General features: G+C 48.0%; 1 long non-coding RNA gene across 2 annotated transcripts in view; it reads right to left on the bottom strand.

Annotated features, from left to right (window-relative positions):
• Window positions 1–7,166, bottom strand: part of LOC144338851 (uncharacterized) — a 38,570-nt gene extending 31,404 nt beyond the window's left edge. The window contains exons 1-3 of one of the 2 annotated variants that reach the window (XR_013413241.1): window positions 6,621–7,141; window positions 5,450–5,573; window positions 1,778–1,949 (exon numbers count right to left, since the gene is read on the bottom strand). This is a non-coding gene — a long non-coding RNA (uncharacterized LOC144338851). Of the gene's footprint in view, window positions 1–1,777; window positions 1,950–5,449; window positions 5,574–6,620 lie in introns of those variants that run through there. The other variant, XR_013413240.1, reaches the window with a different exon arrangement.
• Window positions 7,167–14,157: the final 6,991 nt, after the last annotated feature.

Raw genomic sequence — 14,157 nt, 5'->3', positions numbered from 1 at the left:
ATTTATGCCTGGGCAGAAAAAAGGAGCGACCTTAGTGTCAGAGTGAGAACCTAATCATGAGAAAGACTAAATCATGAGAAGGACTAAATCATGAGAAAGACCAGGGAGTGCTTGGTATTCAGGGAAGGCCCTACTGTCTAGAGGATTTGTGGGCTCAGTGTTGAGGTATCACTAAATTTGAGGGGCTTCTTGGACACAGTATTGCAGGGCATTACATGCTGGAGGTGTAGGATGGGTTCAGATATAGGGTTATGTTACAGAAACAGGTGCATACTAAGGCTTTCATTACTGTCATTCTATAATGTTTTATTATATAAGCAGTACTAGACAGGCCATGCAACACTGGGCTCCCCTCCCCCATCTCTCTTTCTTGGTTAAAAAGTCTGACCACCTAACTCAGATGCAAGGGAAACAACAAAGGCAGTCAATGTTTCTTCTTATGTGACAGGGATGGTTGCAGCCCTACTTCTCTCCTAATTCACTGTAGAAACCAGGTCAAGTTTCAGCATCTCTCTGGGCCTCAGTTTCCCCACCTGAAACAGGAGCAAGCTGGACTTGATGAGCTTCCAGGTTTCTCCCAGCCCTGACATTCTATCTGGTTCTTTTTATAATGTTCTATGGTGTTCTATGCTTCTCTGCCCCTACCCGAGTAGGGGCCACCAATTCCCAAAGGTCCTTTCAACCCTAACATCCAAGCCTACTCATTCAAGCTTCCAAGGCTTTCCATTATATCCTAGTCCCACCCCCACCACTTCATCCCACCACCATCCCCTCATGCCACTACCACCATTGCTGCTGTCTAGAACAGGGTGCAGTCTTCTCTACTTTTGTTTGGAAATTCTAACAACCCACCTCTGATGCTAATGAGTTGATAAAGATTGATACAGTATTGCTCTGAGGTGACAGAACTCCCAGTTCTGCCACTCTTCCCTTTGTGCCCTTGGGAAAATACCCCCACTTCTCTAAACCTAATTTTTTCCCAACTCAAAATTAAGGGTGGTGGACTAGAATGGTCTCTGAAAGCAGCAAATTGCTCCAACATCTTTCACTTCTAGGCAATGAGAAGATCGAGACTGTCTTTGATGTTTTGCCATAATTCTGATCCTCTCTCAGTGTTCCTTAAATGGAAACCTCTCTGCCTACAGCCTCCCACCCCTGATAAGTACCCGCAGTTTCCACCAGCAACTCCTAGACCTGTCTCCTTCCCTTCCTCAACCTGGTCCCAACACGAACAAAAAGTTTTTCTCTCCCAATCAAGGTGTCTGTGAGTCATAATAGTTTACTGTGAGGAACAGACTCAATGAAGATAACAAACTGCTTTTTACCCTATCAAATAATTTGCCTGCTGGGCGCAGTGGCTCATGCCTGTAATTCCAGCACTTTGGGAGGCCAAGATGGGCAGACCACCTGAGGTCAGGAGTTCGAGATCAGACTGGCCAACATGGCGAAACTCCATTTCTACTAAAAATACAAAAATTAGCCGGGCTTGATGGCATGCGCCTGTAATCCCAGCTACTCAGAAAGCTGAGGCAGGAGAATCGCTTGAACCGGGGAGGCAGAGGTTGCAGTGAGCCGAGATCACGCCACTGCACTCCAGCCTGGGTGACAGAGCAAGACTCCCTCTCAAAAAAATAATAAAATAAAACAAAATAAAATAAAATAATTTGTCTATATGGTCTTGTCATTAGTTTATTGCACCACCCCACCACTGCTGATTCCCACAAGCCTCTCCCAGAAAAACCACAAACAGACCCTGGGACGGAGACTTTGAAGGATATTTTGAAGGATATTTTATTTAAAAGTTTTGTAAACAGAATTATTCTCACAGCTTCAGCAACAGCAAGAGCTCAATTCAACCTCCCAGTCCAGACTAGTTGCTTGGGATACTTCCTCAGACAACTCAGTGGCTTGATTTGAAGTCAGACCTGAGAAGGTCCCTTCTCTTCCTCCTGGAAGCCATTTCCAAAAGATGTGTATGGTGGGAAGCACCACAGGAAAAGGAGGGAGGAAAAAACATGCAGGTAGTTAAAAAAAAAAAAAAGTAGAAGAGGTGGGAAGGTAGCAGCGAGGATTGGGGTAGACCCATTGTAGGTACTAAAAAGTGTTTGGAAAAAATAATAAAGAATTAATAAATAAGCAAAATCAAAATTGGTCTTGTTTGGAGATGGAGTCCCTCTCTGTCTCCCAGGCTAGAGTGCAGTAATGTGATCTAGGCTCATTGCAACCTCCTTCTCCTGGGTTCAAGCGATTCTCCTGCCTCCGTCTCCTGAGTAGCTGGGATTACAGGCGTGCACCACCATGCCTGGCTAATTTTTGTATTTTTAGTAGAGACGAGGTTTTACCATATTGGCCAGGCTGGTCTTGAACTCCTGAGCTCAAGTGATCCGCCCACCTCAGCCTCCCAAAATTGCTGGGATTACAGGTGTGAGCCACTGCACCCGGCCTCAAAATTGTTTTTGTAATCTGGAAGAGGAAATTGCTTGCCAATTGTTGCCAAAAATCCCAGTTTCTTCGTTCCTGTCCATGTGATGTGCAATGATAACATTTCATATCTATAGGTGATTACATACTGTTATCATGGCTGAAGTATTGTGACTAATATTGGCTAATACATTGTGATTAATGATGGCTAATACTGTATCTAAAATATTATGAAAAAGTCACAGAGATGAGGACGAGTGGGCAAGGATAAAATGGGATGAAGAGAGACCAGGCGCAGTAGCTCACACCTGTAATCCCAGCACTTTGGGAGGCTGAGGTGGGCAGATCACGAGGTCAGGAGTTTGAGACCAGCCTGGCCAGGGTGGTGAAATCACGTCTCTACTAAAAATACAAAAATCAGCTGGGTGTAGTGGCACGTGCCTGTAGTCCCAGCTACTCGGGAGGCTGAGGGAAGAGAATCGCTTGAACCTAGGAGGTGGAGGTTGCAGTGAGCCAAGATGGCGTCACTGAACTCCAGCCTGGAAACAGAGAGAGACTCCGTCAAAAAAAAAAAAAAGAAAAAAGGATGAAGAGGATATCATGGAGTTAGAGTGCTTTGGTTCAGACCTGACTGACCTGCATCTGCTTGGAGTCTCTGGGAACCTTCAAAGGCCCCCTTATAGCTCTAAGGAGCATTTGTCCCAGGAGCAGTAGGGGGAGCAATGCTACAATCTGGCTATGCTTGGGCACTGAAGGTACCAATTACCATCAATACCCATAACCAGTTGTTGTCAGGTACTCACAGATAATTACTATCAATACCCACAGGCAATCACCATTAATACTCATAGGCAATCGATGTTGATATCCTATGGCTACCATCACTCAGAAGTCTCTCATCTGGACCCTAGTCTAGATGGCAGGGGCAGGGATGAGGGAATGGAAGAGGAGAACTGGTTGAGAGGGAGATATAGCACAAATCCCGGAAGAACTACTTTCTATCCTTTCTGGTCACTCCAAGGTTAAGAAAAAGGCCTAGGGTAGGGCAAGGGAAAGCTGAAGCCTAGCTAGCCTTGCCCCAGGTCCCTTCCTTCAGGGTGTCCCCTTGATAACAGGGAAAAGTATGACCTGCAGGTAATGGTTAGCTGATCCTGACTAGCAGGAATTGCCATGATCTGGGGCTCTTTCTTTTCTGTAACCAGAAACTGGCAAAAGGAAAGAAGGGAAGGTGGGGTCCATCCCTCTTGATCAATGGGCCTATTTGCAGGGTCCCACTGGGCCTTAGTTTCTGGCGAGCCAGGGCTACAGCATAAGAGCGCTGGAAGCGGATCAGGAGCACAGGAACCAGCAAGATACCAGTGTACATGCCTGCAGTGGCTGTGAGAGCAGCAGTGGGTTGGCCCGAAGCAGAGAGGGGATAGACATCTCCATAGCCGACAGTAGTGAGAGTTATGACAGTCCACCAGAGACATGTAAAGATGTCTCCCAAGTGGGGCTCACTTTGACCTGAGATGGACATGCCTAAGAGCTCCCCATAGAGGAAGAACAAGCCAAAGAATAAGATTTCAGCAACCTAAATCAGGAGAAAGGCACCACCTCTTTCCAGGAAAAATGGAGGGTATGAACAAGGACTCTCATGGCCAAGGATTTTTCAAAGAAGCCCAGGAGACGAACCAGCTTGAGGACATAGAGAGAACGAATGGCCCCAAGGATTCGGCTAAGATAGAGTTGCTGTACAGCCTTGTCACCTACCACCAATTCCACCAATGCAGGGAACAAACAGAAGATATCAGCTAGACTGAGAGGGCTACACAAGAAGCGCACCTTATCAAGGCAAGAAATGGTCCAGGCAAAGAGCTCAGTTCCAAACCAAAGGGGACAGAGCAGCTCCAGGTATAGCAGATGTGGGGCATGGCGGTAAACAAAACCATTGTTCTGCTGCTACTGCTGCTGCTGGTTTTCCCCTACCCCCATCCCATGTTCCGTAGTAGTAAAGTTGACAGAGAAGTAATCCAGCTGGACCTCTGTCTCCTGGAAAAAGATGACCAGGGCATACATGGCAAAGAGTGTGGAGATCAGGGAAACGCACTGGAGAAAAAGATGCTTGTGAGAAATCCCGTTTGCCAGCATCCCCACCTCTCTAACTATACTTCCACCCTTCTTGGCTTCCCTTTTGAGGGATGCCCCCAAATTGTGCCGGAAGTCTATAGATTCGAGTCCCAAGCACTATGTCAAGTGTGTAGCCATTGTGGCATTTTGGGAGGGTCCTTTAGGGGTAGGAGTGTCTAGCATGGTGCCACACACTGTTAATTAGTTACCCTGGCCCCTAAGGAAGACTGAGGTTGGTCAAGAAGCACCCAGAGCCAGGATTTCTAAGTATTTTGCAGTCCCTGGCCTTCTATGTGGTTCAGAAGAAGGTGTTCATGCATGCAGGCATTCTCACAGGCCTCCCAGGACAGAAAGTCCTGGGTATGGGTCTCCTTGCCACTTAGCGTGAGCCGGCAGCAAGGTGCCAGGGGTGCTTCTGCCAGGCCCCAATAAGCCAACTCCTCCTCTAGGATATCCCAACAAACGTTGGCAGGGCAGTGCAGCTGCTGAGTATGGTAGTAACCCAGCACATAGCCAGAGAGCTCAGGGTTGCTGTCAAAGAAAAACTCTTGGCTGGCCACAGTGGCTCACACCTGTAGTCAGAAGTTGCAGACCAGCCTGACCAACATGGTGAAACCTCGTCTCTACTAAATACAAAAAATTAGCCGGGCATAGTGGTGTACACCTGTAATCCCAGCTACTTGGGAGGCTGAGGCAGGAAAATCACTCGAACCCAGGAGGCAGAGGTTGCAGTGAGCCGAGATTATGCCATTGCACTCCAGCCTGGGCAACAAGAACGAAACTCCATTTCAGGAAAAAAAAAAAAAAGAAAGAAAGAAAGAGAAAAGAAGAAAAGAAAAGAAAAGCTCTTGAACCAGTGGGCCCTGAGCACCTGGGGTGCCAGGCGGGGATGGCTCAGTTGGCTTGTAGAGGCAGGTACCTGGAAAGGCCCTCATGGTGTTGATGTAGATCAGGTGGCATATGCCGCCAACATCCAGAATCAGTTTACTATCCAAGTCCTCCATGGAAAACTGTGAGCCTGCTTCTAGGCTGGCTGGGATCTGCTGGCAAAAGGAGGGATGACAGGGGTTAGGACATGGCCCTCCTGCCTTCCTCTCCCTTCCCATGTTTGGCCAGGGCAGAAAGGGGGCTGAGAGCCACAGAAGTGATATGACAGCCCAGGCACCATAGGGAGGTTATCCCAGGCAGGGAGCTGGAGTGCCTTTTCCTCCTGGGTCTTCAGGAATCAGGAGGACAGCAAGCTCTCAAGTGTGGTCACAGTGACTGGCCAGTCTCTCCTGGGCCCAGCAGTTCCAGGAGAAAAACCAGCCTAGCCTGGAAACAGATGTCTTTCAGGGGCTCTTGGGAGGCACCTGGTGGCTCTGAGAGAATAGTTGTGCAACGGTATACAGCAGGGGAAGTTACAGCAACTGCAGACTAAATGGCCAAGATAGGAATGGGGCGTCTCTTAATCTTCTGTCATCACTTTGAAAACTTGGGACTGGGGTGGGGTGGGATGGGGAAAGGAGTAAATGGAAAAGCCACCAAGGGAGGCTAAGTGCAGGGGATAGAGAGTGGAGTGAAAATGGGAGTGACAGGGAAGCTGGAGGGCCTTAGAGATCCCCAGGCCTCCATAGGGAGTAGGAGGTGCCTGACTGGAGAAACTGGCTTGAGGGTCAGCAGATCGGACAGTGATGGTTATTGACTCCAACTCCCCTGGCGCCCGGTCCTGGGCACTCCTCAGCAGCAGCACCAGCAGCATCGGCACTAGCAGCCTCTGTGAGTCTCTCTACTGGGCACCCTAAAATTGCTTTGGGCTTAATGAGTTCCTTGCCTGGGAATAGAAAGGAATAAGAACAGAGTGGGGAGTTGGGGAAGGAGAGAGAGAGAGAGAGAGAGGGAGAGAGGACAAGAGGAACACAGAAAAGCAAATGGTTGGGGGGTGGGGGTCAAAACACCTACACTGATCAACATTTATGTGTCCCCTACCCCCTGAGAAGAGTTTGCCTAAGCCTCCCATGTTTGTCCCTGAGGGCAAAAAAAGAGGGCACAGGCTGGTATTCCCAGTCCAGGAATCTCTCCCAACCCCCAGCCAGCCCCTGCTCACTCACTTGGTTGTTTTGCATGGTCCACGAACACTGGCAGTTAAGGGACTGATGGCTGGTTGAGCGGCGGGGCCGGAGGTGGCGGGGTGGGTGGTGCGACCAGCCTTGCTGCTGCCCCCGCAGTTCATGGCTGCCTCTGCATGGAGAGATCTCAGGCCCCAGGGCCAGGGTGTGCTCATGGAAGAGATAGCCAAGAGCCAGGGTTTTCCGGGAGCCTCTTGTTCCTGCTGTGGCCAGATGATTAAGGGCAACAACTCAACCCAGGGCTGTATGTGCCCCTGCTTGCTTGTTTAGGGAGGCAGTCCTGGCCCCCAGCCAGCAGGAACCTGGCCAACTTTGCTGCTCCTCCTTCTCCTCCCCCCGCCACCCGCCGCCCTTCGTTCCAGCCTGCCGCAGAGGGAAAGGAGGAGGCAGCAGCTGGAGGAAAAACAGTAAGTTAGATGGTCAGGCTCCAGCCAAGAAGACATCTCACGAGACCAGTTAATATTTGGAACAACTTTCTACCCCATCACCCAGCCCCACTCTAATTCCCCACCCTTCCCCCAGCTCTGCTGCAGTCCTCCTATCAGAAGTCTGCAGAGGAGGAAGGGGCGTGGGGGGAGGAGCAAAACAAGGACCAGGAGACAGCCCGGGAGGCCAGTTGTGTTCCTGACTGTATCCAGCTGTTTCTGCCCACTCATTTTTATGTTCTTTTCTCTAGAGGCCCTCATGCCAAGGCAGGGGATAGAGATTGGAGAAGGGGAGGGGCAGGGGAACAAGAGAGAATCCTGCTTGCCTGTGGCCTGTGCCAGAACTGGCAGATACCCCAGACCCTTTGAGACAAGCCATAGCCCCTCCTCCCACCCTTCCCCGACTCCTGCCTCCAGGACCCCTCCCTGAGGATTGAGCCAGTCTCCTATTTTGCTAATGAGAGTTTGCCAATGGAGCACCCAGATGAATCTAAATTCCAAGGTAGCCCCCACCCCTTGGCCCAGCCTCCATGCCTCTCTCCCTTCACCAGACCAGAAATTTCTATGAGGAATAAAAATTCCTACCACAATCCAACACCCTCCTTAACTCTTCCTTTTCAGCCCATTCCTCCCTCAGAGCCAGGGCTGAGCTGAATTGAGAGTTTCAAGACATGCTAGCAGGCTCCTGGCTCCTCTTCCCTCTTCATTACTGACTTGCTGTATGGCTGGTCAGGGGGTAGTTTCCTCAGTGGACTTCATGGCTAGAATGGAAGCGGAGGGGAGTGGTGACAAACACAAAGGTGCACAGGGACCCCTGAGTTCAGCTCTACAGAACTGGATTCTTAACTCAACAAAAAATGGCAAATAAGAACTTGGGCACTTGGAGATTTTCAGACTGGGGAGGGTAGAAGCAGCAGCTCCCTCTTTCTGCCCGCCCCCTGTGCTTACCCGCAACCACTCCAGTGCATTTGCTTCTTGCTTCCCTAAACCTGCCAGTCTCTTTCATGCATGGTGCTTTTCTTCGGGACACTGCTCTATCCCCTCCAGCTGTATATCAACTACTTCTTCCATATCCAAAATGTCTCACCACTTTGTGGGAGCCTTCCTTGATGCCTTTCCTCCAAGACAGGGTGCTGTCCTCTGCATTCTCATAACCTGCTTTGGTTTTTTTTCCTAGAGTACTTTTCATACTCCTCCCTCCAGCCATGCTCCTGGCATTGAGTAGGCACTCATCGGCTATTGAACAAATACAAATTATAACCTTATATGGTTACCAGATCTCTCACTTTTCAGAATACAGTCTTCTGCTTTCCTTAAGTCTAACCTAAATCCCACCTGCTTTATTATCCTAATTAGACTGATGCCAGCTCCCATAATGCCTCAGCCTTTTCCTATTTGCCGCTGGCTGGTGAGGGCTAACTGGAGACAAACTGGTGACTAGTCTTGCAAATGCAGCCACAGCAGAGGCAGTTTGCCAGGTTTCCTGGAATGACTCTTCCATCCTTGAAGCAGGACCTCTTCTTGTACCTCATAGGTCAGGTGTTTAAAACTTCTACCAAGATGCCAAAAGCAATTGCAAAAATAAAAATTATAATTGCCTGTAATCTCAGCACTGTGGGAGGCCAAGGCGGGTGGATCACTTGAGCTCAGGAGTTCGAGACCAGCCTGGCCAATATGGCAAAACCCCGTCTCTACTAAAAATAGAAAAATTAGCCGGGCATGGTGGCGGGTGCCTGTAATCCCAGCTACTAGGGAGGCTGAGGCAAGAGAATCGATTGAACTTGGGAGGCAGAGGTTGTAGTGAGCCGAGATTGTGCCACTGCACTCCTGCCTCTGTGACAGAATGAAACTCTGTCTGTCACAAAAAATAAAATAAGGCCGGAAGCGGTAGCTCACGCCTGTAATCCTAGCACATTGGGAGGCTGAGGCTGGCAGATTGCTGGCAGAATTCGAAACCAGCCTGGGCAACACAGTGAAACCCCGTCTCTACTAAAAATACAAAAAAATTAGCCAGGTGTGGTGGCATGCGCCTGTAGTCCCAGCTACTCAGGAGGCTGAGGTAGGAGAATTGCTTGAACCTGGGAGGCAGAGGTTGCTCAACAGAGCAAGACTCCATCTCCAAAAATAAACAAATAATAATAATAATAAAACAAAAATAGAAAATTAAAAAATAAAAACAGGCAAATGAAACCTAGTTAAATTAAAGAGTTTCTGTAAAGAAAAATAAACAGTCAAAAAAGTAAATACAATCTACAAAATGGGAGAAAATATTGGCAAACTATGCGTCCAACAAAGGTGCAATATCCACAATCTATAAGAAACTTAAATTAACAAGCAAAAAACCACAACCCCATTAAAAAGTGGGCAAAGGACATGAACAGACAATTTTCTTTTTGTTTTTTTGTTTGTTTGTTTTGTTTTGTTTTGTTTTGTTTTTGGGATGGAGTTTCACTCTTGTTGCCCAGGCTAGAGTGCAGTGGTGCCATCTCAGCTCACCGTAACCTCTGCCTCTCGAGTTCAAGCGATTCTTCTGCCTCAGGCTCCAAACTGGCTGGGACTACAGGCACCTGCCACCACACCTGGCTAATTTTTTGTATTTTTAGTGGAGATGAGGTTTCACTATGTTAGCAATGCTGTTGTTCTTGAACTCCTGACCTCATGAACCACCCGCCTCAGCCTCCCAAAGTGCTAGGATTACAGGTGTTAGCCACTGCGTCTGGCCGACACTTTTCAAAAAAAGACACACATGCAGCCAACAAGTGTATGAAAAAGTGTTCAGCATCACTTATCATTAGAGAAATGCAAATCAAAACCACAATGAGATACTATCTCACACCAGTCAGAATGGCTAGCATTAAAAAGCCAAAAAATAACAGATGCTGGCAAGGCTGTGCAGAACAGGGAATGCGAATACACTGCTGGTGGGAATATAGTTCAGCAATCGTGGAAAGCAGTGTAGGGCCAGGCACGTTGGCTCACTCCTGTAATCCCAGCACTTTGGGAGGCTGAGGCAGGAGGATCATTTGAGACAAGGAGTTTGAGACCAGCCTGGGCAACATAGCAAAACCCTGTCTCTACAAAATAAAAAAATAATAACATTAGCTAGGCATGGTGGCACACACCTGTAATCCTAGCAATTTGGGGGGCTGAGGTGGGAGGATCACTTGAGCCCAGAAGTTTGAGGCTTCAGTGAGCTATGATCATGCCACTACACTCCAGCTTGGGTAATAGAGACCCTGTCTCAAAATAAATAAATAAATAAATAAATAAATAAATAAATAAAAGCAGTGTGGCAGTTTCTCAACTGAAAAAAGAATTCCCATTCAACCCAGCAATCCCATTGCTGGGTATACATCCAACCAAAGGAATATAAATTGCTCCATTATAGAGACACATGCACGCCTATGTTCATTGCAGCACTATTCACAATAGCAAAGACATGGAATAAACCTAAATGACCATCAATGATAAACTGGATAAAGAAAATGTGGGGCCAGGTGCGGTGGCTCATGCCTGTAATCCCAGCACTTTGGGAGGTCAAGGCAGGAGGATTACTTGAGCCCAGGAGTTCAAGACCAGCCTGGGAAACATGGTGAAACCCTATCTCTACTAAAAATACAAAAATTAGCCAGGTGTGGTGGCGTACGCCTGTAGTCCTAGTTACTTGGGAGGCTGAGGCATGAGAATCACTTGAGCCCAGGAGGCAGAGATTGCAGTGAGCTGAGATCATGCCACTTCACTCTAGCCTGGACGACAAAGTCAGACCTTGTCTCAATAATAATAATAATAATAATAATAATAATGTGGTGCATATAAACCGTAGAATACTATAAAGAGCCCGTAGACATAAAAAGCCCGCATGCAGTGGCTCACACCTGTAATCCCAGCACTTTGGGAGGCCGAGGCGGGTGGATCACTTGAGGCCAGGTGTTCGAGACCAGCCTGGGCAACATGGCAAAACCCCATCTCTACTAAAAATACAAAAGGTAGCCGGCCGTGGTGGTACACACCTGTAATCCCAGCTATTCAAGAGGCTGAGGCATGAGAATCCCTTCAGCCTGAGAGGTGAAGGTTTCAGTGAGCTGAGATCACACCACTGCACTCCAGCCATGCCAATAGAGCAAGAATCTGTCTCAAAAAAAAAAAAAAAGGAATACTACATAGCCACTAAAAGGAGTGATATCATGTCCCTTGCAACAACATGAATGGAACTGGAGGCTATTACCCTAAGCGAACTAATGAGGAACAGAAAACCAAATACTGTATCCTCTTATTTATGAGTGGGAACTAAATGATGAGAACACATGCACACAGAGAAGGAAACAGGCCAGGGCCTACTTGAGGGTGAAGGGTGGAAGGAGGGAGAGGATTGAAAAACTACCTATCAGGTACTGTGCTTATTACCTGGGTGACTAAATAATCTACACATCAAAACCCCATGACATGCAATTTACCTATCTAACAAACCTGAACGTGTACCCCTGAACCTAAAATAAAAGTTAAATAAGTCAGGCACAGTGGCTTACGCCTGTAATCCCGGCAGCTTGGGAGGCTGAGGCCGGTGGATCTCCTGAGGTCAGGAGATGGAGACCAGCCTGGCCAACATGGTGAAACTCCGTCTCTACTAAAAATACAAAAATTAGCCAGGCATAGTGGCTAGTGCCTTTAATCCCAGCTACTTAGGAGGCTGAGGTTGCAGTGAGCTGAAATCATGCCATTGAACTCTTGCCTGGGCGACAGAGTGAGACGCTGTCTCAAAAAAAAAAAAAAAAAAAAAAAGTTAAATAATTTTTAAAAGCTTCTACTGTGTAGGTTTTAGGACAGAAGAGAGTGGAATATTCGCTGTTGGAAGACTGCCCTCCTTCAGAATGCCCTCTCAGGCTCCCTTCTCCTTTAATCTACCATACTTTCAGTCAGGCCTGCCTGCCTTGTTCACCTTAACCGACCCTTGGTGGCCTTGTATATGTGTGAAGTACTGGCTCTTGCCCTCTCCATACTAGAGGGCTAGAACTCTGTCCATATCTTGGGAGCCTGTCCCATACACTTTGTACCTATCTGGCCAAGTGAAAAGTCTCCGTAAATCCAGAATTTGGCCCCAAACCATTTTTGTGAACTCGTTTCCCACTCCATTTCTCCTGCCACCTTGGACTACTCCCTATTCCCCCAAAACAGCATAATGTACCCATCCCTCTGTTTTTCCTTAAGCTAGAATGCCTGCTTCCTTCCTTCCGCCCAGAATGCCTGCCTTTCCCTCCCCCTCCTGAACCCCTCCCCCACCACACACACATCTGTTCATCTTTCAAAGCCCAGCTAAAATGGCTCTTCCTCGGTGAGACCTTTCTTATCTGGTCAGAATTTATCACTCCTTCCTCCCTGTCACCCCCAGCAGTTTGTAGTTCTATTTAGCACAGACTCCATTCTCCCTTGTGTACTGGTTATTTGTTTACTCATCTATTCCCCACTGGCTGGTAAACACTTTGGGGTTTACTCATCTTGGTGTCCCACCCACCATTCACTTCTCTCCCACCCACCAACGCAGCCTTGCCTCTATCACACAGTGCCTGGCATCTAGCTGGTGATCAATGTTTACTAAGCAAATGAATGGCTCCCTTATCATTTCCCTAGTGCCATGGAAGAAGGCTCAAGAAAAATCCTGGCCAGTGTGTTGTAGAGGATCCCCGCTTCCATGACCACCCCCTTCTCACCCTCATCCCCAAACCCATGCCTTGGCCCTGTGCGCCTTTTTTTTTTTTTTTTTTTTTTTTTTTTTTTTTTTTTACCCACCCTCTGTGTGACCCAAAGGCCCAAAATTGCATCACTTGGATGATCATTGGGAATTCACTTACATAGTTGCAAAATGATGAAGCTGGAAGGGACTTCAGGGACTCCCTATCTGTCTCTCATTTCACAAAATGAGGAACTGAGGCTCCTAGAGGTCAAGAGATTTGCCTCAGTACCCTCAACATGTTAGGATCCTAGTCAGAACCAGATCCCTGAAAAATTTTCAAGTTTTGAAATTTGGTTTGCTTTGCATGTAGCCACCACCCACGAACCTTGCACAGAAAAATGGGTAAATGGCGCCACATAGTGGCTAAGAGGCTTAGCGTCACCTAATGGTGCTGTTCCTTAAAAGTGTAATTCCCAGCCACATCCTGCTTTGCCTTTGACTCTGAAAGAGGAGGATCCAGGGAGGTCACCTTCCAGGAATATCCCACAGAATATTCAAATAGCCCCAGCTGCTGCAGGCAGAAAACAAGACACAACCGTGTTCTTCAGTGTCTTCACCAGAAAGAGAGGTACTGGGGACAGCAGGCAGCTTGGAAGCCAGAGTCAGGCTTCCTAAAGGGGCTTGGAAGAGGGGTCTCAGACCTTCTGTAACTGAACCAGCTCTGAAGGCTGCCTTCTGGGCCTGTGTTGCTGGGCTGGCTGCTTTACTGAATGGTTCTTTGCCACATTTGGCCTGCCAGGAACTGGCTTCACAGCCTGACACGGGCCCTTCTACCCAAAATATGCAGGTCTGAAAACTCAGCGTCCAGAGCTGAGAGGTAAATACCCCTAGATTCTTTCAATAGAAATTTTAAACAAGCTATCTTGGAGGTTCAGAAGCTGGACTTTTCCCTCTTCGCACATAGAACTGCGCTCTAGTTGATGTGACCCACCACCCCCTGGCCCCGCCTGGCCCCACAAAGCCTTCCTCATCCAGCTCTTAGCAAGAATCTTCTACATTGTAGGTCAGAGGAAAAGGGACATTCAGACTTAGGCAGAAGAGGGAAAGGGGGTCATGTTTCGTGTCATATGCCAAGATCTGACAGCATGCCTCATCTGGGAATTGAGATTCTTGGAAGTTCAGGCGAAAACAAAAAGCTCCCCAGGGCTGAATGCAGGCCAGGGGCACCTGCTTGGCCCTGCCAATAAGCCATCATCCTTGACCCCCGTTTGGCCTATGGCTTGATGCCTGGATGGAAGGAAAATGGGGGAGGAATTGGGCTCCCAGGAAAATGAGGCTTGGCCCTAGCTGGCTCTGGGAATAAAATTGGGGGCTGATGACTGAAAATCAGGCAAAAGCTCAGCAACAAATCAAGCAAGAGTCCTGG

This window comes from Macaca mulatta, chromosome X, assembly GCF_049350105.2.
Source record: "Macaca mulatta isolate MMU2019108-1 chromosome X, T2T-MMU8v2.0, whole genome shotgun sequence".
In the NCBI taxonomy this organism is placed as follows: Eukaryota; Metazoa; Chordata; class Mammalia; order Primates; family Cercopithecidae; genus Macaca; species Macaca mulatta.
The sequence above is the reverse complement of the archived record's forward strand: the minus strand, read 5'-3'. Positions and strand labels throughout refer to the sequence as shown.